This window comes from Prinia subflava, chromosome 3, assembly GCF_021018805.1.
Source record: "Prinia subflava isolate CZ2003 ecotype Zambia chromosome 3, Cam_Psub_1.2, whole genome shotgun sequence".
Classification (NCBI taxonomy): domain Eukaryota; kingdom Metazoa; phylum Chordata; class Aves; order Passeriformes; family Cisticolidae; genus Prinia; species Prinia subflava.
In genome coordinates this window covers 4,939,184-4,966,751 of record NC_086249.1, presented here as the reverse complement: position 1 = coordinate 4,966,751, position 27,568 = coordinate 4,939,184, and the positions used below count along the sequence as shown (strand labels likewise).

At 44.0% G+C, this 27,568-nt stretch overlaps 1 protein-coding gene across 6 annotated transcripts in view; it reads right to left on the bottom strand.

Moving 5' to 3' along the window:
• The window catches only part of PHLDB2 (pleckstrin homology like domain family B member 2), an 82,180-nt gene extending 57,913 nt beyond the window's left edge, over positions 1-24,267 (bottom strand). For 3 of the 6 annotated variants that reach the window (XM_063393836.1, XM_063393841.1, XM_063393840.1), the window contains exon 1: positions 7,765-7,876. The gene's annotated coding sequence lies outside the window, so the exon portion shown is untranslated. Of the gene's footprint in view, positions 1-6,936; positions 7,076-7,764; positions 7,877-24,122 lie in introns of those variants that run through there. The other 3 variants (XM_063393838.1, XM_063393839.1, XM_063393837.1) reach the window with 3 other exon arrangements.
• Between the last annotated feature and the right edge of the window lie 3,301 nt (positions 24,268-27,568).

Genomic DNA, 27,568 nt, shown 5'->3' with positions numbered 1-27,568 from the left:
CTGTCCCTTCACTCTGCTCCCCCAGGAATCCCCCTGTGCTGGCCTCACTTTGCAATGGTTTTTCTTTCTCTGTAGAGGTCACTTCTCAGTCCTAAGAAAAGTTTTAATCCCACTGTGCACATTCTGCCCCTCACAGCAAGATGCAGCTTTCTCCAAGATCACATACTCCACTGTTCCCTGAAAATGGCACTGCTCTCCAAGGAGCCAGGGAACGGGAGACCTCCCAGAGCGCTGCAGCTCCTGAAGGGACTCACCCAAATGTCACCCTCTCCAGCACAACAGGACTGAAACGCTCCAGAGCAGCTGACAGGAAAGAACCTGGGCAGCAGAGAGCTTTTCAACCCAACTTTCATCCTCAAAAGGTGATTTTACTGACACGAAACATTCGCCATCCTTTTTACCTCATCTGTCTTCCAACCCATGGACAGATCCCTTCCCTAGATCCCTCCAGCTTGTCTCAGATTCTCCAGACTCAAAGCCCTCACAGCACCCCAGGCTTTGCTGGAGCTCCAGGCTGCTGAGGGGACTGTGGCTCTGCCACCCATCTGCAGACCAAACACCAAGAGATCAGGGCACAGTCCAATCAACACTGCCACTATGCTGACACCCTGGCATATTGCTTGTGTCATCTCTATTAAAAACACTGCACCTTGTGCCCAAAAATTTAGCTTTTCAGAATTTAGCTTGATACACTCAACACTCAACATTTCACAGTTGTCTGCAACAGAGATGTCACCGCATCATTGAACAGAAAAACAAACTGTGGGCAACTTGGAATTAGAGGACAGAACAAAGGGTTGGTTAAAAAGACAGGAAGATTATTGCATTTCCCATGTCTCTAATATTACTGACTTGTGGTTAAGACCACCAAAAACCCCATCCTTCCTATCTCGTGAGGTGACAGCTACTACTTAATCAATGTGACAAACATTAAGGAGAACAGGGTTTCTATGCAATTAAAAATTCAATCTTTTATTCAATTTGGTGAATACCTGGGTTTGCTAATAACCTTTTTTAATATTTAAATATTTATATGGCTTCATTTCAGGTTTGAGAACTCATTACACATCTCGCTTCCTAGAGGATGAGAGATCAGAGAAATCATAACTTAGTAATAATTGGATTTGAAGGGGAAAAGAACTTTTTAAAAAAAACTTTCCACTGTGAGCAAAAGCAAGAAACAATCAATGAATTAATGAGCTAATGTAACAAACAGCTCAAAATCCACAGTATATCTGCTCTCATGAAATCATATTCTTTCAGATGAGGTTATGCAGGGCCTCCAGCAAGGCTGACTCTCGTTACAAAGCACATGCCATGCTCTGCCTTGTCTGGAACAAAGCAAAATGATTTCATCTGGGGTTTATAAAGTCATCTGAAGTGAATGTATACAGCAATACCAATCATGTTTCAGCTCTACAGCGCCCAGGCCAAATTAAGTTTTGTTTCACTAACAACCAGAAGAAACAGTGATTCACAGCTCAAGCAGAGAGTCAAACAAAGGATTCCAATTTTAAGATATTATAACACTGGGTGGCTTTACAGTAAGACCTCCTTTCTCTTGTGCAGTAATTTAACCCCAGCTGGCAACTCAGGCCCCCCAGTTGCTTGCTAATTCCCACCCAGGATGGGGGAGAGAATCATAAAAGAGGGAAAACATGTATTAAATTAATGACAGTTTGATAGATAAAGTAAAAGTTATGTACAAAGCAAAGCAAAATAAGGAATTAGACCCCTAGGAAAGCAGGGTTCCATCACTCCGAATGTTCAAGACCCTTTTTTCCTTCTTCTAGTTTTCTATGCTGACTATGATGCCACAGGATGTCAGCTGTCCCAGGTGTGTCCCCTCCAAACTTCCCATGCCCCCCCAGCCTCCTCACTGGTGTGGCACAAGAAGGTGAACAGTCCTTGACTCAACAGAAACACTGCACAGCAATAACTGAAAACATCAGTGTGTTATCAACATTATTCTCATACTAAATCCAAAACACAGTGCTGTAACAGCCACCAGGAAGAAATGAACTGTACCCCAGCCAAATCCAGGACACTTTTGTGTAGGCAAAAGCTGCAGCTCTACCAAGCCACAAGTACACCACCTGTGTACACAATTTAGGGTGAAGTTTTCCCAGCACATAAGCTTCTCACCTCTTCTTTACTTCTGCCTGGCTGATACCCACCTCCCTTCAGCAGAGCCTGCTTTGACACCCACTTTGCTCTTATGTTACCAATCAAGAGGGTTGCAGTGCCTCAGGCATCGCCAAGGCGTTTCTCTGAAAATAAACAGTTTTAAACAAAACTCTCAAACTTGGCCATCTATCTTTTAAGGCTTTTCTGCTCTTCATTGTTTTTTCATTTTCAGTTTCTCGCTGAACATTAACAGTGGCTCCCTACAGCTCCTGGGACCTCTACTATCTCTGACATTGCTCTTCAGAAACTCCTACAGCAGGGTATTGCCACCCTTGGAAAACAGATGAAACCCCAACTGAGGAGGGTGAGGACAAAAGCCCATCACTGGCACTGTCTGCACATCATTAGAGCTTCATTTGTTCTGCAACAAGATCTTCAAATGATTTGGGCCTGTTTCAAGTATTCCAATAAAACACACACAGTTTTGGAAAGAAGAAAGTCTCTTGAATTTTCACACTCTGAACAAAATTTGGTGAATGAGTGCTGATGGCTCCAGCGTCTGGAGATTTCATTTTCCCACAGTATAGCACGCCTACGTGCATAAATAGACTGCTCCATCAGCAAGCTGATTTACCTTTTTCCTGCATAATCTGAGGACAATGTACTTCTGATTAAATCAAACCTGGCTTTATTCCAGACTTACTCTGCTTATTTACAAACACAAGTCTTGATAGGCTCAATCTGATGGCAAAGTAAAATTCACTGGAATCTACTGTTACCTTCAAAACACATGGAAATCCACTTTTTCCCCCACTGTCACACTAAAACAATATATTCACAGAAAGGCACCTGCACAATTTGGTGAAGATTCTGTACCCATGAATGGACACACCCTTGACACACCCTTAAGAGACAGCAAAGTCATCTCTGCCAAAAACTGGACAATTCAGCAAGGCTGTGATCTAAAGGTTGCCTTAATCATCCCTCTTCATTTCCTCCTCCTCCTCCACAACATAATACACTTGACCCCAAACTACACCTGATTCTTGCCAGCATAGCCCTGGAATCTGATCAGTCCCTGTCTTTTCAAGATGTAAATCCTGCAACACATAGGTCCTTGCATGCAAGTGAGCATAAGGGCTGGTTTCAGACAAAGAGTGTTTTAGTTCCTAAAACTCACAGCTTGGCACCTTCAGCAACACTAAATAAATTAAAAGTCAAATCTGTGAATCATATTTGACTAAGTCACTCCCTTGCAATCCTGCAGGTTTCCGATGTGGAAGAGGGAGTGGCAGAGGAAGTTGCTCTTATGGCTTACCTCTTCCTCTGAGAAATTATCCCGTTGGATACTGGAGAAGGAGGAAAAATAAAACAGTGCAACAGAAAACATGCTAGGTAACATTATCCCTCTCAAAAACCACATATATTTTACTGTAATAACCCAGCAGACTACTCCATAAATTTCATTTAAATATGATGATTTTAATTACTCTGTCTCCCAGTTAAAACATGATTATCTCCTATTTGATAAGGATTGATGTTGCAGGTATTGTCACATCAACTGCTCTTTCCAATAGATGGACATGATCACTTTAATCAGGTCACAACAGCTGACAATTTTAAATGCGCATCAAAAACGAAAATATCCATTACTGTGTAAATACTACAGCTGGGTGATTACAAACTGAGGGTCAAGCCATTGAGGTATGAGACACAAACAAAAATTCTGGGGAAAATACTGAAGCTTTGTAACTTTGTGCCATAACATCTCCTCTTACCTGAAACTTAAACTGTTAACGCACTGATTCCAGTGAATCTAAACGAATTCCTATGCATTTGACAAGACAAGATACTAGGCCACCTACTCAAACAGCATTACCTCAGTATTTATCACTGCCTCCTCCTTACCTCACAGTCACACTAATCACCATTTCATCTGGAGTAGTTCACTGAGATAAACTGAAGGAAGAAGGAGAGTTAATTCTTCTCTGCTCAAACAAAAGCCACGGACAGGTAGAAACATACTGGAAGAGATTTCTGTTAAAACAATGAACTCCTTTCATCATGCAGAAAAGCAGGGTTGACAGGGGATAAGCCAAAATCCAGTCATACTCATCTTTTCTATTTTGGTGCCTTTCCAGCTCCAGAGTCAGTTATCTGACCCAATGACTGTATCATCTCAGGACACCAGTGACAAGCTCCCTCTTATCATTCTGATGCTATTTCATTAACTCCCTTCCTATTGAAAAGTTGAGTACTCTCAAAAGATTTGCAAACTGAAACTTTAAAGTTTCACACAGAGATGGCAAATAGAAAGCTCTGCTGGTGAGCTGTGACTGCTTACTGTGCAGACTAAGAACACCCCAACCAAACAACATAGCTGGTGTACAAATAAATACACTTAAATACTCTAGACCAATATAATTCTTACTCTTGAAGCCAAATAAATACAGACTTTCTTCATCTAAGATTTCAGGAAGGAGACTGAGTGCAAAAAAATTATGTATCCAAGTTCACATCATACAGGAGCAGAAATTCTGTCTGTACAAGAGCAGAAAGACCTAAAAGAGAAGTTTCTCTCTTCCCATCCTACAAGTGACAAACTTGCCCCTAGGGCACCCCTGACAAATTCAATGAGAAACAGGTAGGTAAGGCCCAGAAAATCTAAGCAGATAGAAAAACTAATCAAAACAGCTTCATCCACACTTTTTCTTTTTTTTTTCTTGGATGTCCTTACCATTTTTCTCCCATCTACTGCATTTTCCCACTCTCAGGCAACCTTTGCCCATGATCTGCTTTCCCCTGTGCTGATTTCTTTCACTGCCACTTTGTGCCTGTCACTTCCTTCTGTTAATCAGTTCCCTGCAGTGCCCACTTATTCTGACAGCTTCTGTCTCTCCTGCTTTGCTTGTCCATTCCTCCTCGATTTGCCTCCTTCCCCAGATGCTCGCCCCATATTTCCAAACGTTCCCTCCAGCTCTTTAATGCCTCTTCATTTCCCAGCATTCAGGGCAGCAAGCATGCTCCCAGACTGAATGTTTCTCACCACGGGTGCCTGGCACACCACGCCACGGCGGTGGCAGCTCCAGTGGCACTCGCCGTGGGTGTGCCTGCGCCCACGCGGGGCGGCGTTCATCACCAGGGGCCAGGGCTGCGGGAACAGGGGGCCACACCTGCAGCTGCACCAGCTACTGTAAGAAAGGACATCAAATGAAGCGGTTCCATTAAAAACTGACTCCACCTGCACCAGACCTGAGTTAGGAAAAAACCCAAACTTGGTCGTATTTCCACAGTTCACTCTACACTGTAGTCCCTGAAGGACCTTCCTTCTACAGGGGAAAACTCCCCTTGGACTTCTGTGGCATCTTGGATGTGCTCCACCAGTCTAAAACACAGCCTAAATGAACAGCACCTGCTCAAAACACCCAGAACATTGTTTTACAGCTGCTAATTTAATTTAGTGGGAAACATTGTTTGCCTTGCTGGCAGTTACTACACACCAGAATTAACCACTCATTTTAACAAATTAAAATGGAAATAATACACTGCATGTGCAGTGAACACAGCATTAATCTCTTCATGAGCGATCACCAGAGCCTGTCCACACCTACTTTGATTATTTCAGCCTTTCTCTGGACCTTCAAGTGGAAAAAACAAAAAAGATCTTCCCATTTAAACATCTTCAGTCCTCCTGATCCAACTCCAGCCTCAAGATGGATATACAACCTCTAGCTGACCCAACTTCCACTTCCTGTCTAAACCCCAAATACTTCACATTTTTCATGATGGGCTTTGCTCCTTCTCAGCAATAGTCAATTGATGCCTTTCACTACTTCCAAGGATATGGCTGATAATTGTATCTGACAAGCATAGACAGTAACTGATATGGAAAAATATGACACTCTTCCTGCCCTTGCTCATAGCAAAGATTTCCATTTCCTCAGTAAAAAGAGACACACTAATGAGTTGATTTAGCATTTGTCAAAATGGAAGCAGAATAAATTGCTGGTGTAGAAATGGAGCTGTGTAAAGTGAGCTATAGAAATGGTAGGATGTTACTGCTTGACAGCCCTAAAGGCATCTCTTTTTCTGTAACCCTCTTGGTTCAGACTACCTCTCCCCATGACAGCAAAGGTAGGCACTCTCTCAACTTCTGATCACTTAATCTCCTTTATGTCCTACACTGCTCCCTTCTGCTGTGGAAAAGCAAGCCCATCCTCATCCTTTGCAATTCCGTTCTATCATGCCTTACTTCCTCCCATCTCTGATCCTTTCCCATGTTAATAACTTATTTTTGACAACATTATCCACACGAATATAGAGTGCAAAAACTAAAAAGTTCACTAAGCATGAAAATTTGCAAAAAAGACTGCTCCTGTGTCCCTCTTCCTCCAAAAGAGAGGGAAGGTATGGCACAGAAATGAAACATTCACCATGTTCTGACTGGCAACATGTTCACCCAGATGCCCTGAAGATGCAGACACAGAGGATTCGGGCACGTGCAGAGCCAAGGCACAGAGACAAGATGACAGGTTGACAAGATGAGCATTTGGGGGAAAAGGAACTGGTGACAAAAGCCATGTGTGTGAGATCAAGCAAGCACTCGGCGGCAGGAGCAGAAAGCCCATCTCTTGAGTCTTTATGTAAGCGCAGACAGTCTATTTACACTTCTGCACATGGGTAAATTCCTCAGGCAGCCTTGGGGCAGCGGAGAAGGAGCGAGGACCGCAGTTTCCAGCCCACTCCTCCCTTTGCTCGTGGGCAGTAGGTATCTCCCGACAAAAGCTCCCATCTCCAGGCTGAACTCACCACCGTGCGCAGGGCCCCGGCGCCGCCGAATCCCACCTGGCTGCTGACAGGGCTACACGAGGGGGGATTAGGAGCTCTGCATCTCTCAGGGGAGATGGAGCCCGAACCCCGATTTCCGTCCGCAAGGCGATCCGCCGTAACGCCGGGCTCCTGCTGCGGAACTCCAGCGATGCCGAGCCGGCATCCACCGCCGGCTCAGCGCCGGGAACCCATCCCCGCCGGGCACGGCAGCCCTCGCACAGCCGCAGGAGCCTGTACAAGCCACCAGCCGAACAAAGGATCGCGGACAAAGAGCCTTGTCCCACGTCTTCCCCTCCACCAGGTAGATTATTCACGATGGAAAACCAAACCAAGCAAATCCAAGCCCCGCCGCTCCTCCCTTGCTTCCTCGGACCTCGGACGGATGTCCCCGGCGGCCCCGGGGCAGAGGCTTTGTTCGCCGGCGGGGACGCGGCAGGACCGGGGGGAAGCACCCGGACAAAGGGGAAGAAGCGTCTGGCGAAGAAAGGGATAGGGAGGGAGCCCCGTCTCTTTCAGCTGCGGGGTCCCTGCCCAGCCGGGCGGCGAGGAGGGACCCACCGCCCCCGCCCGTCAGACGTGCGAAGGGACCGGAGGCGGGGGAGGGGATGGGGGGGGGGATGGTGGTGGCACAAACTCCCTTAAAAGTAGCCCAAAAAACGGGGACGGTCGCGAGCAGCTGAGCCGGCGTCAGCCCAGGCTCTGCGTGCCCGAGAGGGACCCTCTTCCCATCCCCATGGGGCCCTTTTCCCATCCTCGCGGCCCGGGAGGGCTCCAGCCGCCCCCGGGACGGCGCCTGCCCGCACTCACCGCCGCTCCCGCCGCCGCTCCCCGCGCATCCCGGTGCCCGCCGCCCGCCCGGCCGCCCCAGCGCCGCGCCCCGGGTGCCGCCCCCCGCAGCAGCGCCCGCCCCCGCCGGGCCGGGCCGGGGCACCCCCGCGGGCGGAATGGTTCGCTCCCCTCGGGCCAGGGTCGCGGGAGCGGGGCGGGCAAAGGGCAGCCGGGACGGGGGGGAAGGGACGGAGCAGGGGTGGACGGGCGAGAACGGGGAAACGGGCGCAGGGATATCCCCGGAGGGGCCGCCGTGGAGCTCTTCACGATCCATAAATATGAGTCGCCAGGCAATTTCCTGCCCGCGAGATTAGCTGAGCAAACAGGGCGGCGCTGGCAGGGCGCGGGCCCCGTTTTCCGTGCCTAGGGCTGGGGTGCGCTTTACCTGCGCCCGCCCTCCACCTCCTCCTCATCCCCGGGGAAGCCGCGTTTCAGAGGGGGCTGCCCTCTGCCCTCCTCATCCCGGAGCGGAGCCGGGTAGCCTCCGTTCCCTGCCTGGGGCGCCCCTGCCACGCAGCCAGCCCGGGTCACACCGTGCTGTTGCCTCTGCCTGAGGTGTCCTGTAAGTCAAGATTTTCTTTTACATGAGAAAAATACACCCATGCACGTACGTGTGTAATACATAGATACCCTCGTGTGTATACACGTGCAGGGCTCCCAAAAGTCTCCCGACCAGTCCCCACGCATCAACGAAGGATGCAGCTGCCAGCACCAGCATTTGGCTGTTCCCAAAGCACGGAACGGGCTGGTTTGCCCGGCCGGCCCTTGCAGGAGGGGTTTTCACACCAAAGCGATCCTACAAACCAGCTCCAGCTCGGCGAAGCGGGTTTGCCAGAGCAGAGCGTCTCGCCCATCCCGAGTTTGGAGGTGCCAGCCCGGACCCTTCAGGGCTCCTGGCTCCGGAGGCTGCTCAGTGACAGCGGAGCCACCGGCGGGCTTGGAGCTGGTACAAGGCGGAAAAAAGAAGGGGACGAAGCCTCCGGGGAGGGGTCGTTCCTCGCCCGGGATCACTAGGTGCTGGCAGCCCAGGGCGTATAACCAAGCTTCGCTTTCCCCGGCGCCTGTGCAGTGCCGGGCTTGGTAAGCGAACCCCGGCGGTGAGAGATGCGAGCCAGCCCGGAGCACTCGGCAGAGAGCCAGAGAGAGTATCCTGCATAGCGATCCTGTTTCGAGCTGTGTGGCCTCGTCACTCTAGCTTTCCCCATTTGTTTCCCAAAGGGGAAATCAGGGAATAGCAGCACTTACGTGTTGTGCCGGGGTCCTGCGGGGTGGGGGAACCTCTGCCGGAGCTGCTCCCGTGTGCCGAGGACACGGAGCTCGCTGTGATACACGTCCTGCCTCACATATTCCAGGGGATATTTCACTTGGCTGGAACCGTAACTTTATTACAGTGTAAACTTTATAATAACTCATTAATACCTGGAATCCATATAGTGACACCCACAATACTAGAGAATATTTAACAAAAGGTGCCCTTGACTATCCTGGTGTCTGCTCTAGTTTACTATAAAAAGACAAGCTTTGAGACTAATTACTCTAAAGGGCCAGAACCTAGATGGTCCCTTTGGTGATGCCTCCACAAACATCCCAGTGTTTCATTTTCCACTAGCATTGAACCTGTTTCATTCTCAGAGCAAGCAAGGAGAATTACACGCACTTGAAAAATAAAGGCATGTGCGTGTAATAAATGCAGAGTTAAGGACATGCTCACAGCTGGTAGAACTGAAAATTACTTTTAATTCTACCACAGCCAGAACTAGATGCAGGCAAGCCTTCCCTTCACCTCACATGATCTTCCTTTTCCTTTTAAGTGGGAAAAATTGTAAGTAATAGTTTGCAAAAATCTCCCTAGGGAACGTGAAGCCTAGGAGTCTGGAAAGCTGCAACTTTGCTCTTGCGGTCAAACTGTTGCTCTGAAGGATTTGTGATATATTGGCTGAAATGTTCCTTCACTTAGTTCCTACCCAGTACGTGGGAAGGCAGCAAAGCTTGGTAAGGCAGACCCTGTGTTTCCCCTGATACCTGTATGCTGGGAAAACTTTGTCTAAATCAGTGTCATCTGTTTGTTTTCAGCAAAAGAAATAAAAATACAGAATAGAACTTATTTATAAAATAATAAGTACTTAAAATCAGCCATAGCTGAGGCTCTAAAATAACTTGGTAAATTATAATGTTTAACAGGCAAGAGTCTGGCAATATAAAACAACAACAAAACCCCCTGTCTTACATTTTATGAGTAGGAAATACTTAAAAATTAGGAAACAAGTGACCCTCCATAAACTAAAGAGCTGAAAACTCTTGTTGGAGCAAAAGAAGCAAAGCTAGTATAAAAAAAAGTCAGGAAAAATATATGGAAAATTGTACTAGAGCAACAAGACATAGATGGGTTCAACAGTCCATCCAGCTAGCATTAACAGTTCTCATGGCAATTTCACTTCAGCATCAACTGTACTGCATATCACAGAGGTTTTTAGAATTCTCCACCCTTCAGTATGCAAGCATGCTCAATAAAAGTTTGGTTTCCATGGTAATTCATATAAGTAGAAATCAAATGTTGGAATGTTTACAAAAAGCATGCTTTAATCAGCAGCATTGAAAATGGTAATAAAATGCCATTTTGTTACCATACTTCAGTGCTTCTATAAGATAGCAGAGATCAATTCAGCTGCTTCAGAACTGAAGTAATTTCTGAGCAGGCACTCACAGTCACAGTCTCTGTGTTACCTGGTCCCCTACCTTCACAGATTTTATCCACACCAGCTGTGGACATGACAGCATTTCTGTCAAATGAGCCAAAGCCCAGAGCTGGGGGTTGGTTCAGGCTTTATGTCACCTGCAGGAGAGGCAATTCCCAGCCTGACAAAATCGGTTGAGATAAAGCTTCCCATTGCTGTTGGGTGCTGTTACACCCAGCCTTTTCTTTGGTGGCAAAACTGGTCTGGTGTCTTCCATTTTGTGCCTTAACTACCCATTTGGATTCACAGTCTATGATTTGTTACATTCTTAGGTGGGATGATGCAATTATTTATGAAAACCAGACCAAGAAAATGATGCAGGTGAAACCTCTTCCTTCCCAACACCTCTATCTCTTCTGAAAAAGTTCCAAAAGTGATTGATGAGAAGAGAACCAAATAGATCTGAGCAGTTGTGCTTGAGACTGAACCTCTGTTTCTTCAACCAGCTTCACCAACACACCAATGGATTATTAAGTTGAACGCTTTTTGAACAAACCTGTCACCATAAGTGAATTTGGAAGGGTTCAGTGCTTTGCAGCATGTAACCAGAGCATTTTGAACCACTTGTTTATAGCTTGAAAACCAGAATTTAACTTCAAAGCAAGCAGTGATTCCTCTGCTGTAACTTCCTCAAAGACATTTTGAAGCAGCGTAGCAGGCTGGATTCTAGGTTATGAAAGAATCTTGATTTTTAAGGCTCATTGAGAATCTGCAAAATCAAAAGGCAGCATGGAGGATGACTGCATTAATCAGTATCATTCTGATGAAAAAAAATCACACCCTGTAGTTACACTGGTCATCCTAGTTAAAAATCTAAAAATCTCTTAATGCAGCACACAGTAGAAGTGTGTATCAGTAGTAAAAGAAGTTGGAGTTCAACCACTGCAGTGTTCTCGTGACTCATCCTAAAACTTTCTTAAACTGTCACACAAGAGCTATCAAGAAGAAACTGCCTGGGGAAAATAAATTACATGAATAATCAAATCTCATGCATCAGGGCATAAGTCAATTGCTGGAAGGGTCAAGAAAGGAATTTCCTCACTCTCTTGCTTTGCACAGTTGTACACAATTAACTAGGTTGTAATTGCAAGGCAAAAATGGCGATTATATTTTGCATTTTTCTGAATCATCAGGCACTAGCTGCTTTTGCAGCTGGATTCAGAGCTTAAGGGACAGGTCTGGTAGGTGGGTTTTATTGCACTTCTGTGAGTTTTTGCCTAGAGTCACAGCACATTTGGGAGGTTTGCTCTTACTTTATGCTGACTGCCCAGCCCAGAGTATAACTGTGTTGCAGAACTACCATTAAAGGGAGACTAATTTCGGCAGTTAATTTTCTGTTAATAATAAGTAGTTACCTTAAAAAAATCCCTCTGTCTATAATTGCACAACTCATAATGACTCATTGAAGTAGCAGCAGTGTTGTATCCATAATGGCCTAAAGATATAAACAAGACAAGATTTGTCAGAGAGGTAACCATTTTTATTAAGCAACTGGACCATCTGAGGCAATAGAAGAGCACACTATTTCTTCATTAAATAGGGTATTTCAGTAATCAAATGAGTTTTCTGCTACCGCAGCATGGACATTGCTTCAAATCACAAGAGCTCTTCTCTATTAGCTTGTGTATGGTTCTCTGTCTTCACAGCTGATGAATTGCTTCCCTTTCCTAGAACCACCATGTGCACTGGTCAGTGGGGGTGGCTTAGGGCTTCCTCAGCCAACTCTGCTACTGCTGCTAAGCTCTCTGCAGTGGTACTAAAGTGTTTTTTCCTGTACACAAGTGCATTTTTGATACATGATCTGTGAGAAAACATGTTGAAAACTACAAGCACTAGGAAAACCTTGGTCAGTGCTCCTCGTAGATGCCAAAGCAGTAAGAAAGCAGTTGGCACAAGACATGGTGCAAATTCTGGAGCTACATTGGTTTACAATTATAGTCACAGATTAGGACAGCTAATCATTTTGTACTTGGTGGTTGGATACATGGGTACCTTCATTCCACAGTTGCCTCTTCTAGTCTTATCTTTTACCCAGCAAGCAATAAGCTGATTCATAAGTCCTTACATGCACCCAAGTTTGGGACCTTATGATTTCCTTCTGATGCCATGCCTGGGAAATTTTCTATTCTCCTTTGGTCTCTATCAAATCTGGATACATACATAACAATACTGTGGGTCATGCCAGTAAGAAAGTACTTCCTTTAGTAGGAAGTGAGAGGAAATCTAAAGCAATTTAAGCTATTTGCCCAAGGTTACATAAGAAATCTCAGTGGGGGCATGGTGTAGAACAGAAGAACCAAAGTTACTATTTTAATTTCACAGTTAACCTGTGTAAAGATGCATCTCTCTGTGTTGAAATAAATTGTCATTTGTTTTCTTCCTCCTGCAAAAAGTTATTCTTTCCCTTCAAGTGAAATTAAATTAAGTAGTATGGAGTCAAAAGAGGTAAAACAAGGTGTTTGTACCAAAAAGAAAGGTGGTTGCCAAAACTTCTTTCATTCTGTTCGGAGTCATTTGGATTTTTGTAAAGGAAAAAGCTTAGCCTAACAGAAGTTTAGAAAGAATATATTCTCATAGTTTATTCAAGAAGCTGTTTTTGCTGACAAGTTTTTATATATGCATTCAGAAGGGTCATTGAGATTTTCTTTTCAGCGGATGGCCCCCAAATGTGGAATTTTGTCCCATTAGCAGCACAAAGGGTGATACCATATTGCTACTACTTTCTCACAGTAATAGGGGCAGAATAAGATGCAGAGATATACTTTAGCCTCAGATTTCTGTGTTTTTTCTCTCAACAGAGGCAAGATTAAAAGCATCTGAAAAATGTAAATGATAACAATTCTCTCCCTGTACAGGCCTTACTTAAGTATTGCCTTATATGCTTAGACAAAATACACTAAACTCCAAGACAGACATCCTGAAGATGCACTAATACCCAAGGTAAAATCAACCTAAACTGAAATGGAAGTCAAATGACAACCCACCAGCTAGATTTCCCACTGCAATTTCACCCCCTTCAACAAAATCCTTAAAAATATAACAGGATAGTGGAGAATGTCACAGAATACAATTTGTTCATCTCCCAACAGAATATGCAAGGGAGAGGGGAAGATAGTCCAGCCTTTCCCCACAGGTTTCTATTGGATGGGTGCTGTACAAATCTGCCTCCTGAGGCCAGGATATACATGCCCTGTGCCAGATTAACCTGTATTCTGTTCTTCCCTTTCCTCCTTATGTCAGCCCCAGTTTGGGTTACCCTGGGGAGTGATGGGGACCGTGCCCAGCCATCCTACAGGTCCCGCTGTTGCTGCTGTTGGATGTGCCACCCTCCTTACTGCGTTCTGGCAGGCTGGGCAGGGCATGAAACTGTGGGAGGACTCTGGATCACCTTGCCCTTTGTGCAGCCTGCAAACTGCTGGAAGAGCTTTTGGCACCTGAGCTTCGTGTAAAGAAAGAAAGCACTTGGGTACTTCAGGTTCAGAGCTCTGCATCTCTCCGTCTGCCCAGTCGCTGGTTGGTGGGAACTCTGCTCTTAACCAGAAGCTAAAGCTTTAACAGCACCACCCCAGCTAATGGTACAAGGCAAACTGAAAAGCACATAAACACAGACATTTTGGGAATATGAGTAGTTTGAAAATGCTGTTTTACGGGAGCTGAGCCATGTAAAGTCTGCTGTCTTGTGCACATGTCCTTGTCCATGCTGCTTCCCACAAATCACCTGTCCTGTCCTGCCATGCTGCTTCTGGAGCCTGGGCACCCCTTTTCCACAGAGCCCCATATATGCTCTTTGCTCTGGGTTGCACCACTGTGGCCACGACACCACACATTTCCCATGAAATTCCCACTGACTCATGTAGGATTAGGCCCACAGGAAGCAATAAAATATGCTTGCTGATCCCACAGTATCACAGGAAATTAACATATGACCGTCTTCAACACATTGTTTTAATAAATTCTGATTTTGTACTCTAGTTTAAAGACCACTGTAAAATCTGAGATAGGAAGCTGGGGGTAGTCTGGCTTCTTTGTCATAATGCTTTGTATACATGTTCCTTTTTGTTTTTCTTCTTTGTACTATTGAAACCTTAAGGCACTCAAGGGGAGGCATCTCAGCATACCTGAGCAACAACCTTCTCTTTGGTCGCCAGCTCCTCAGACCATCCTGTAAACTAGAAACCTGTTCTAAACAAAAGGAGAAATGCACTATTTCAGTGATACACTTTGCTAACAGGGCATAAATTTCTAAGTGATGTGAAACGGGGACACAAAAGTAGCCCATAGGAGCCGAGCCATTAATGCATAGAGAGAGAGGAGGAGTGACAGCAGATCCTCATTAGACTTAGAAACAGTTTGTCATTAGTGTATTTTTTTAAACTTCGGAATTTGAATGGGAGAAAAATGTTTCTTTATGCCTGCAATCTCCTCTTTAGTCAAGGGAGGCTGCAGGTTCCCCCTCCCCCTTCATTTCTGGAGACGCTGCCAAGTTTTCCCAGAGCTAAAAGCAACAACTTTCTGTTAAATGTTACTTCATGCTTCTGGTATTAATCTAATAGGAGGCTGGATGGGGAGGAGGGGGAAGCAGAAATGAAAGCTGGTTTCCTGCCATGCAGTGGGAAATCCATAGAAAATTCAGCTCTAACACTAATTTTAACAGCTGGATGACTGCTTTGGCTTTTACTTGCCATAGGAACATACAACTGCATATAACTGGGGTTTTTTTGGTTATAAAAACCAAGCAGACATCGAGCAAAAGACAAAATAAAAAGGAGGCTTGCATTTGTAAATACCCTGATTTAACCATCCTTTTCCACAACTCTAGAAATATCAACAAATTTTGCAAATTGTCTCTCCTTTCTGTTAACATTTCTAATAAGAATGTTCATGGAAAGAGAAAATATCCAAGGAGATTGTCTTGCTAAAAGCACTTCAACAAATATTTACTTGGGAAGTGCTCCAGCGACCACTTTGAAAAGGGCATTAGTGGGTTTGAGAATCACACAATAGGGACATTTAAATAAATCTCCTTGATGGAGGTGAAAAAATCATAACAAAACCACTACACTGGGAACATTAAAATGTAAGTCTGTAAACTGAGCTGTAGCAATTCCTGGCCATAGACAACATACAGCACAGAACTGTTAGCAGTACATCTCTTGGGCTTGACTATTCTGTTAATAATTGTTTGGAGGATGATGGCCACAAATGTAATTCTTTATCTTGACTATTTGAAATAATGGCTGTTTTCTTCTTTCCACGCTTGTTGCTCAGCCTTTGCTCCACCTGTTTTTTATACACCATATGGCTCAAATCACGACATATTGCAGAGGATTTTTTTCTACATTGATGCAAAGAAAGCTTAATACAGTACACATACTGAACCTGAATGCTGTTCTGCAGATGAAGCAGGTTTATAGCTTGTGTGTGCATACAAGGAAGGACCCTCACCCCAGATTGTATTGATTATAAAGCTTTATCTGCCCACTGATGCATGCAATCAACAGAACATGGCAGCTGGGTTTTATGTCCCTAGCTGCAGCCAGCTGTTAGGCTGAAAGTGTTAATCACCCTTTTCATCGGTCCCAGGCTTCCATTAAGCAAGCTAGAGGACTCTCAGGAGCAGCGATGCCTGAGAAATCCCAGAAGCTAACACCCAAAACATGAAGCAGAAGTTATGCTGTGTGAGCAGTGAGGCTTCTCGAGGGGCAGATAAGCACAGGGCTGGAACATTTGATAGTCTGAAGTACTGATGGGCAGGAGAGACGAGGAATGAAAGCCTGGAAAACGAGAGAATGAGAAAAGTTCCTATGGATATCACAATAGAAAGAAGTTTTAACAGATGAAGCTGCTTAGAGTGTTGAAAAGGCAGTGACCTCTAAAAAGAAAATTGTTTCCAGTTTCTTTATTCTGTGTTCCTAAACTCCAGGACATTATGCATAGTTTTTAAGTCGACAGGACTATTGCCATTGCTCTCTTTGTACTCCAAAAATTCCAGCTGGTATCAGGTTTTCCTTGTAATGGAAACAAGCTGGCAGAACTTCAAAGTCTTGATAACAGTTTATACAGAGAAAGGACAGCAACAGTTAGTTATACTTCCCTATTAAAAATGTTGTTTTCACCTCTCTATTTTTTTATAGAAGTTGGATAGAATTTGGCAATGAAATGGTTCCACTTGTATCTGGTCAAAGCTCAGGAAGAGAATGTCAAAATGTAGCTGTACTGGAATTTGTTTGGGAAACGTTATCTGAGAGCTCAGCTTTTGTTAAATATGCCGTGACCAGGGGCTATGAGCACCATGAAATCCTTGATCTCAACTGGACAGCTTTTAAATGGCTAAGAAACTGAAATGGAAGTTTGAAAAATAGGGATACATTTCTTTATTGTAAGGCACAGAAATCATGCAATCCCAATAAACACTAAAACAGTATGAACCCACCAAAGAACATAGGAAACTAACTGAAAAAATGTTAAGTGAAATTAACACTTTAAAATAAATTTTCCTTTGATTAACAAATCCAGTTCAAACCATTCCATCTGAGTCTTAATCTTTTCTTTTTTAAGTTTTTACCACAATAGAATTGTAGCTTCGGTTTCAAAGCTGTCCCAACTTTCCATTTTTACTTCTCTACAAAAAATGTTTCTCTTTTAAAAGTACTACAGTCCCTCATCTATTTTCTTCTTCCTTTCCTTATTCCCTGATCATATGCAGCAGCAGAAATGGTCTTTGTTAGCTTTTTCTGGGCTGGCAAGAAGCCCAAAGATCCAGCTGACAAAAACCTCAAGTCAGCAGTTCCAATGTGAAGAATGTCCTTTTCAGAGCCCCCGTTTCACAGGCCCCCTGTCACGGAGCATCCCAGCAGCAGCACGCAGAGGAGCCCTGCATTGCCCTTCCTTGCAAGGTGAATTATCCTTGCTGTGTCCTTGTGCTGCAGTGCTCAGCCTTCCTTGCCCAGCCGCAGCATCGCTCCAAACCAAAGCTCCCATCCTGTCCCTCCCAGCGCTCACTCCATGTGAAACAGAGCACCCTGTGCTCAGGGGGAGGCAGCCTGAGAGGCTGTGTGAGCCTGGGCACAGCACGGGCAGCAGAAGGTCCCCCAGTTAAACACAGTGTGCTGCTGTAATCCTCACCCAGGACCGCATCACTGAGTTAGCACCAACATTTCCAACAGGAAAGGGTCAAGAGCTCCACAAAAGTTGCTGGTTCACAGTGGGCAGCACTCAGAAAAACAAGTGCTGTGAACAAACCTAAGGGTCTAGCTCATGCTTTAGTTGAATAAGGTGAATTCTGATGCCTTTTTATTATTATTATTTTTAATTTTTTTTAAATTATTATTATTATTTTAAATTTTTTTTCCCCAAAGGAGTTCAGTGCTTTTTAAGGAAATAAAGACATGGTAAATAAAGACTTTACTGAGCTGCACAGTAATCTGAAGTACAGCTTTGCAGCATGGAAGTGGTTCATCCTGCAATCACAGCACTTCATTTAATATCAAAATAAGCACTTATTTCTCATGCAGTTTTCTTTCCTGAGCCTTTCTTTAGTGAAACAAGTGAACACTGTGCTTTCTGTTCTTTCTCCTCCCCTTTCCTCAGTGGTCCTTTGGTATTTACCTCCTCTCATTTTGGATTTCCTGTCTGTACCCTAGGGAAAGGATTTTCCTGTGAGAAACAAATGTCACATTGCTGATGTGTTTGGATGCCAATAGTTCAAGCCTATCCTCCATGTGAAGCAAAGCTCTCATCTACCTGCTACCAGAAGTACTGCTGTAAGATTTTTTTTTCCTGAACTATTTCATTTGGAACTAGCTTTATAGAATCATTTTTCTGGTCACTAGCAGAGCTATTTCCATTCTTTAAATTAAGGGTGGATGCAACTGTTTTGGGTAAGTGAAGACCTAAACTGGACTAAATCTCAAAATTCAAACCAAACATCATTTTGAAAACATACCTACTTTCTATAGGGTCCTACGTAGCACATATGTTTTGGTTACTGTATTTGATACTTTGCCCTGAGAGGGGAAGAAAAGCAAGTGAGAATACTCTGTATTTCTTTTGCACATATACAGAGAGCAGGGCACAGTGACTCTGGTAGAAGCATTCAGATATGGTGATATTAAACTCACACAGCTGTTTCTGAAATTACAGAAGGTGCTTTTGCATAAGAGAAGAAATATGCCTGGCAATTCACACCTAATTATTCATGGAAATAAAAGTTACCAGCAGGAAAAGAGAAGGGAAAAAAGCTTTGCATTTGAGCAGCAAAAGTCCCAGAAGATGTGTCTGCTCAGACAGTTGAGACCCCAAACTTTCTTCCCCTTAAAAATAGATCAGAGCTTTTAGTTTTTTCCCAGTGATGAGAGAGACCAAAAAGCCTTTAGCTGCTGGGCTGGATCATGCCCAAGGCTGCTGAGCCTTGGGTGGCTTGCTGACAGGCTTTGGAATTGCTTGGGAAGAGAGGTGCCACCTCTCTTCTCAGGCTCTAGAGAGGCAAGAAGATACACCACAATTGTGCTGTGAAGACAGAAAAACAGTATTTGGAAGCTCCCTGGGGATTATGTTTATGCACACGCATGCTCAAGTGCAAGGTAGGAGTCCTATACTGAGCATGTGTTGTACCAGCAGAGAGCAAAAGTAGGGCTGAGGAATGGGGAAGGATAAGTCTGCTTAGTGCATTTTCATTTAGAGGTCTTCAGAGTGTTTGGTGCTTAGGATGTTGAAAATGCCTTAGATTTCTTTGCTGTCCTCTTGTGGTATGTGATAAGAGCTGCTGGATTGCCCAGCTGTGGCAAACAGCAGTCTGTGCCTTTGAATGGTTGTGCTGTACAACTTCAAGCTGTTACAGAGCATTGGGGAGGTTTTGTGGCTTGTGGTGTGTGCAAAAAGGGTGATTTGTAGACCTTCTGTGTCTAACCCCTGTGCTTGTGAGGCATGGGATTGGATGACCATGGTGGCTTATTCCATGTGCAGTGTGACACCTCACACTGCTCACTATTTTAAGAGAGATAAATCGCCTTTGATGTAGTCTCACTTTGAAAATTGACTAAAAAATTCTTTAATACAAATGAAGGAATGTCTAGATGTTGAGCTGTGGGCAGTGCATTCTAGAACACTCAGAAAAGCCCGTACTCCTGCCAGTGCATCACCAGAGAGCTAGCTGGGGTTCAGAAGAATGCAGCAGAATTATGTACAGCCTTGCTGCAGTCTTACCTTGAACCCATTTGCTTTTGATTTCCTGCAATGTAAGTGTAAGAACAATCTACATCTACACTTAGTGATCATTCATGGGACTAATGAAAGGCAGATGCAGACAGTGCTTTAATAAAAGTCAGACTCAGTTGCAGAGGAACTTGCGTGGAGCCTGCAGACACTTTCAAACCAGAGGAACTATCTGTGAAGGGCACAGTTTGGAGAGTCTTGAACTTTGTATTACAGACTCATAATGTTAGAAATCTCTTAAGGTCAGGCATATAAATAGATTGTTAAGAGCCTTTTTTTTCAAATAAAGACACAAGGGACAACATTTCTGTCACAGCAGACAACCCATTCACTTCCTAAACCTAGTCAACATCACAAACATTGTGCAGAAAACCTTCTAGTCAGTGAGGCAGGGGAATAACCAAGGCAAGTTTATTCAAGGGAGAGACCATGCTGGACACTGTAGTAACTACAGAGAGTAAAACTGAACTGTGATCATGCTGACTGTACAATAAAGGAAAAAAGCGAACCTCCAAGTGCAACTCTCATTTTGCCAAATTCAACTCTGTAGCAAGTAAATATTGCTGTGTAGAAAGCTCCAGTAGATTGACTTAGGCCAGGTGGATCTGGTTTGTGTTTTATTCTGACCTGGCCTTTTCCTTCAATTTATGCTAATTTGTATTTTCCACACTGGAATCTGAAGTTGCATTCCAAATAAAAGGTTCACTTGCTTAACTACAGTTAAAAGCTAAGATACCTCTTCTTTGCCACTGCAAAAATGAGGAGATCCATTGGAGCATTGCCACGTTCTAACTGGTCAATACTTTTGCATAATTTATCTCTTGCAGTTGGACAAATGTTGGAATCCAGTACTGCATTTTTCTGATACAAAGCCTTCTGATTTCAGAGCAACTCCTTAAACGCAAGTTCTCACATATCGGTGAGAACTTCAAAGCAGATAACACCTTGGTTGCTTGAAGCTCCAGGTGCCTGACTTCTGAAAACTCAGCTTTTACTCAGTCGGAGAGAAAGTATTTATTGGCCTGTAACTTCCTCTATGCCTTCTCTGCATGCTGCCCTGATGTCTTTCTGGTTTCTCTTCCACATGAACAGTATTCAGCCACCTGCATGTTAATTCAGCCTGTTGTCAAACCCTCCACCTACACAATGCATTCTTAAACAGCTCTGTACATACCCTCATTTTTGGGGTGGTGGCTCCTATTGTTTCAGCTATCAGTTCCCTAAAGCCTAATTGCACTTTGCAGTTGATTTAAATGAAGGGTGGTTGTTACACCCACTACCTTCAGCATCACAACATGTGCATTTTTAGTACCAGGCAAGCCACTGTGTGTATGTCCCTCAGAATTACTCAGCGGGACACTAACCACGGACAGCAAGTTTGCTCAGACACACAGATCTCTTACCAGGGAACTTCTAGAGCTGCAGACCACCTTCCTCTACATTCCTACAGTAATGAAACCCTGTATTTAAGTTTGCTCAGACACACAGATCTCTTACCAGGGAACTTCTAGAGCTGCAGACCACCTTCCTCTACATTCCTACAGTAATGAAACCCTGTATTTAAGTGCAATGGCATTTTTTTGACAAAACTAGACTCTGAGTACTATAGGAAAATGGCCTGTTCCACTTTACCTCTTGCTCTATAAATCATTTTCCTATCCCCAACTAAATCTATTTTCCAGTTAAATATGCCAACAGGCTGTTCTCTTCACTGAAATATCTGGATTTTGCCTTAAATGTAGATTCATAACTTTATGAAACACAACTCTACACGTTTCAAAATTAACCAGTATTTTCAGCAAGCCTTAATGTGGTAAGATACAGCATAGCCAGAATAAAGAAATTTTTACCTTTCAGTCAAAACTAGCATTTGTGGAAATGAGTAGAAGCTGGCTTCATTCTCTGGAAAGCTCTTGACATTGGGACACCCACAATCAAGTTCCTGCTTTGCTCATTTGAGTGGGTCTGGAGTAAAAACCTCTGATCCAATTTAGGCAGAACTTTTAAGTGGGATCCTGTATCAGGTCAGTGCCTGATACCACAAAACAAACATTCATGAATTAAAACATCCCATGAGCATCCAAAAGCAAACATTAGTGCAACTGAGTTAACAAGAAAAATATATATGTAAAAAAAAGAAGAACATTTCAAACAGTTCTCTTTTCACTTCAGCATTGAATAAGCAAATTTGAAACTTCCAGTGCTGCTGAGGAGCAAGCATTGCACTCCAGCAGTAACAGAACTGCAGCACTGGTAGCAGTGGGGTTTGGGCAGACACCCTTAAGATTCCATTGTTCATAGGGTATTTTCAGACTTTTGGATGGGTCTGCAGATACGAGTCTCCATAGGAGCCAAACTGTGCCAACCTGGCTCTCCCCAGCTTGTCCAGGCTTCCTTAGTGCCTTTGCTTCCTGGGCAAAAGCTGACACCTGATGGCACAAAGACTGCTGCCCCTTGCAGAGCTTCACAAAGCACAGGATGCTGCTCTGAGTGCAGCAGCTCTCCTCCCTGCAGTGCTGCAGATCCTCCACCCTGATCCTGCCCTTTGCAGTCATCCCCTTGAGCTCAGCTTCCGAATGCTCAGCTCTGTGTTGGGCCGCTTCCAAGGCTGAGGAACAACCCTCGTTTACCTAATGACACCAGCCTGGCCTGGAGCAGGGATGGCCTTTCTCTGACCCATCTCACACAGGAAATTTATCAGCTTTGGAGCTTTTCCACTTTAAATAGAGACTGGCTTCAATGCCGCTTGCCAAGACCTGCTCCACGGAGCACACAAAGGAGCACAGTGTCATGGAAATAAATGAGCCACCTCCTTGGAATTCTTCAGCCTGGCAGTCATGCCCTGGCAGGAGCCTTACCTGGCACCTCTTTTTATCAACCAACAGGTCATGCCCTGGAGGCAGCACACTGTTGCAAACAGACACAAATGGTTCATAGGAACAAAGAAAAGTGAATGCATGGGCAGGCGTTGGAAATCCCATGGAAGTTGTACCTGATGAATGACAAGCAGATTGCAAAAACGCTTAGAGACTTCTGGGAAGTACCTGATCCCACAGCTGCTCCATCCCAGGAAATTGCCTCATCACTAGGCAGAGCAGTCATGCTACCCCTAGCTTTTTGCTCTGTGGCTTGATGAGTCTTCCTTTTCTGGCGAAATCGTGACTGCACATCTGCAGGTGAGGTGAAGAGCCTCTCTGAGTCAATTCTATAACTGGAAAAGCCAATTATCCTGCACAGTGGGTGCAAATTTGAGCTGCCTCAGGATGGGGAGGAAGCTCATGCTGAACTGATTCTTCTGCTTCCTGGATGAGAGATGGGCACTGACACAACTCCAAAGAGAACAGCAAATCCCCCAATATATAAAGTGACAATGCAAGTGCCTGAGCCCAAGCCATGAATCTTGATTTCATATAATCTCTTATTTCAAAGTTGTGAGCATGCAATCAGCTTGACACAGCACAGGAAATTTTGGCACATGTTTGTTCTTGTGAACAGCCTTTCCTTGGCTGTTAGCTCTCTCCAGTAGGCTATGGGTAGTAGCCCCATTTTGGACACTTGGACCAGGACTTGGAAATGCAGCCCAAGCCCTCAGCTGCTAAAAGTTAGGCATGTTGCAAGTCCATGTTCCCATTCCGTTGTTGTCCAAAATGGCACGTGCTGCAAAGTAGACCCACAGAGGAATCACATAGGTGACTGGCAGCTGGAAATTTTCTAACTTTCAAGCACTCAGTTCTCTTTTAATGAGATTCTAAAAACACACCTTGATATGTTTCTAAAAGAAAGTTTAAAAAAGTGTGCAAGTTATATCACACAGAAATTTCAGCACTTAGTGTGAACCCCTGATCACCGGGGTTGATGGCAAAGTACGTGTCACATCTCTGCCTTAAAGCATGAAGTACTAATATTCCTCTCTGAAAAGGTATGTACATTTTCCAACCCAAGTTCAGAGGCTGTCAGTGAAACATCCTATAATATTCAGCATGAGCCATATGTCCACTTACTGAATAGTCCATGCTCGACTTTTGGAATTCATAACATCCAAAACAGTCAAATAGAACCCTTAATATATATATTTAAAGCAGTCTTGGATGCCCATATTTGTATCTGCTCTTTCTGTAACAGTGCTGTGCTCCTCAAGGAATGGCTGACAGAGTATGGATGCTCACTATGCTGCTAAAATGGGCAGCCTGGGAGAGAGTGAGCTTTTGCAGTGCTCAAGAGGAGGCAACAAAAACCGGCTGCCCAACTTAGCTGGCTTGTCAACACATTGTCCCCATAATTAGCTGTGCTCTCTGCAACCTCTTATTAAGCCAGCTGACCTAAGAAACATCACCATCTCCTCAGAGCTGGAAAGTGTTGAGTCCTGGTCAAGAAATGGCATGAGCTCACCTTCACAGAGACGTGGTGGTCCTCAGTGTGACTCCTCCAGTTTAGTCGTGGCTCTCCAAAAGCTGGGGCCAGGACTCAGGGCACCATTGATGAAGATGTGTTAAAGCCTGTCCAGCTCAGAGCACACACGCCGAGGCTGCTGAAGGCAGAATAACCACACAGTCAGAGCCAAGTCACACTGATGTTGTATGGAGACTATTTGGAGGCTTGGCCTCAATTAGCATATAAATGAAGTGGTACACGCAGTCGCAGCTTGCCAGAAAACGAGACAAAATAATCTCCCCAGTTTGGCAGCTCTCTAGAACATTTAGTTTGTGAATGAAGAGCCAGGCACACTTTGAAGCCAGGCACACTTTGAAGCCAAGCTGGGTCCACAGCTTACAGCCAATTGACTTTATGTGGCAAAAACAGGCCTTGAGATGTCATGAAGGAGACCAGTGCTTTCTCTGCTCTTAAATGAAGTTTCTATTATAGGAAAGTGACTGTAAAGATACTCATCACCGTTCCAGAGGACTGATAGCATTCCACCTACTGCATCCACAGGCCTAGATGAGCTGTGGTATGGCCAGGCGTCTGGCCATTAACAGAATGCTTGATTTTATTCCAAGTAAAGGAGAAGGAATGGAAAGTTCACAGGAAAAATGATAGATGTGACCACGTAGCTGCTGAGCTTAGACACAGACAGAAATTTTACTTAGGGATCTTTATTAGGTAAAGAATAAGGACACAAAAACAGTATCAAGGGCCTTTAAAACTGGTGTACAGCAACACAGAGGGAATGAGTAGCCGTGTTTACTTTTATAGCCTATACAAGCCTATTAATGTATTTCAATTGAGACAGAAGAAGGAAGGCTTGTGGTTTTGTGCAGATACCTTTCACATTCATTAGGGTTTAGTTTTTCTTCTTTAAATATTTTCAGTTGTTAGGGCTCAGACACAAAAGCAGGGGAATGTAAGCACAAAGGTATGCAAATTTTTCCAAGAGTAGTGCAGTCTTAATCTTATAACTCCATAGTCTGCTTTGGGAGGAATTGAATTTCTAAGAGACAAAGCAAAATAGATATAAACGTAGGTAAAATGCAAAGAGAAGACCAGAATGGTATTTTCTGGGCAAGAATGGTATTTTCCTTCATACTTTAAACTCTGGTTTAAATATAGTACCTAGAAAATAAAATTCCATTCTCCATTTGCCTTAGCAACCATGGTCAAGCCTACTTTGACTATACACATAGCTGCATCTTGTTCCCTATCCTGGGAAAAATGCTTCTCTTCATTAAAGAGTAGAAGTTAAGAGAAAATCTTAGAAGGCTCTATTAAAATCCCCTCGGCACCCTTGAACTAACTTAGTGTTTCTTGCTACACTGAGTTTGTCCCTTTCCCTCATTTTCAAGGTTCAGTTTAGTGCTTTCCTATGATGCTGCTGCAGCTGCACTCTGGAGCTGCACAGGTTACTCACACTTTGCAAATGCCCTGGGTCTCCTCCTCAGTGGGGTGAGGTAGGTGCTGTGTTTCTGCTCTCCAACCCATTTGGCACCTGAACACGTGGGTTCCTGTAAAAATCCAGAGTCATGACCTGGTCCTGGACTTGCTCTAGTGGTCAGGTAGATACAGTCCCATCTGCTCCTCACAACCAGGAAAGCTGTGATGTGAATGAGCTTTTTTTCCATGGCATGAAATAGTCAAACAACCCTAATGAAAAGCAGAAATGACAGAGCTGTGCAAGAGCTGGGAATTTTAACAACTTGGATTAAAGAAATATGTGACATCAAACTTGATTCAGTGAAAAAAAATTAGATTAATACCAGACAAAGACACAAAACATCAAAATATAAGTACCCCTTGAAAAGCCCCACCTTGTCCCTCTCATTCACATTACCCACCCCTCAGCAATCTGCTTTCTGGTGAGCCATTTCTGGCAGAGCTATTGCGTGAGGGGTGGTTTCTGATCCTGCACTCTGTAATATCCCATTCAAGTTTCAACAGGGGAGAAATATCTCACTGAGCAATTAGCATTTGTTTAACCCACCCTCACAAAACAAACAAAAAAAGGAGCAAAGTGGTTCATCAAAAATGAGTATAGCAGAATGAAATAATCCCATGACTCAGGGTTGAACCAGAGTGATGATGTAGATCTTCTAGTAACTTGAACTTGCATCTGTTCAAACTAAATGGCAAAACTACTCTAATCTTGTTAGGTCTTGTATATTCTGACACCACCTGAACTGGAACAGCAACATAATTTTCCAGTTGTCTCCACACTTTGCTTTCTTGTGGTCAGGAACCTAAAAGTAGCTCTGACAAAAAGAGAGGGCTGCTTCCAAAAAATTTTGTTCTGTAAATACATTTCTTATTCATGCTTCTAGGCACATAACATCACCTCCAGGATCAGGAACCTTTTATGACCATGACCTCTAGCTTAGAAACTACAGTCTGTTACAAAATGAAGATGCTAGCTCTGTCCTGAGCTCACCCACAAAAAGTCTTGCACAGATAAATTTGTAAATCTTACCCCACCTCTCTTGCCCCACCTCAAAAGTGCAAAAAAGCAAAGCAGCACAACTTAGTAGAGCAGGAATAATGATAATGATGTGGAGCTTTTTCCTTGTCTGTATTATTTTGGCACACAGTCACATTGGCCACCTTCCTCTGTTTCATCACCTTCCCCTACTTGCCTCCATGGCTGCCAGAGCTGCATTCAGCCCTGACACCAACTCCTGCCTCTGGTGCAACTTCCAATTAGGAAAGTGTACATGCTGGACACATTTTAAGTATTCACAAAGTATTGAGCCTTCCTGTACCTACTGCTTGCAGAACTCAGCATCGAGGAAGGTCAGGAGGAAGGCTGATTTCTCATTTTAAAAGAACTAACGTGTAAAACAAAGATCTCAGAGAAGCTGACAACTTTCTGTGAGCTTCAATGTAAACCCACAAAGACCAGCTGCAAAATAACAGTTGGGTTTCAGCTATAAACAGACTGAGTTCTACAGTGGGCTTATATTTCTATTTTGGTGAAGTTATTTATCCTACAGGAAAAATGCTCTTTTTAAGGCCCCAAGAAGGCAGGGGGATGAGAGGAGAAAAGGAAGTCCTGCTTATGTTGTTAGAAGAAGCTTCACTTTTAGACTCAGAAAGGGACTCTAAAATAAACGTTTCACAAAGGCACAAATTTGGAAAGTCTTCAAGAAAATGATACCTTTTGTTAAAGAAATAAATAAATCTTCCAGCTCTTCCATCAGGATATTTAAAGCCACTTTCCTGCCTTTAAAAGCACACCCTGTCTTTTGTTTCCTGGCTGGGAAAAAACCCCTGCAGAGGTACAGAAATTACAGCCCAAGGTAAACAAGAACAGTATGTGTTTCAGTATCTGAATGAGGCACTGAGGTAAATGGAATGAACACTGGATTGAATATAAAGGAGAAGAAAGAGATAGATTGCTCAGGTCAAAG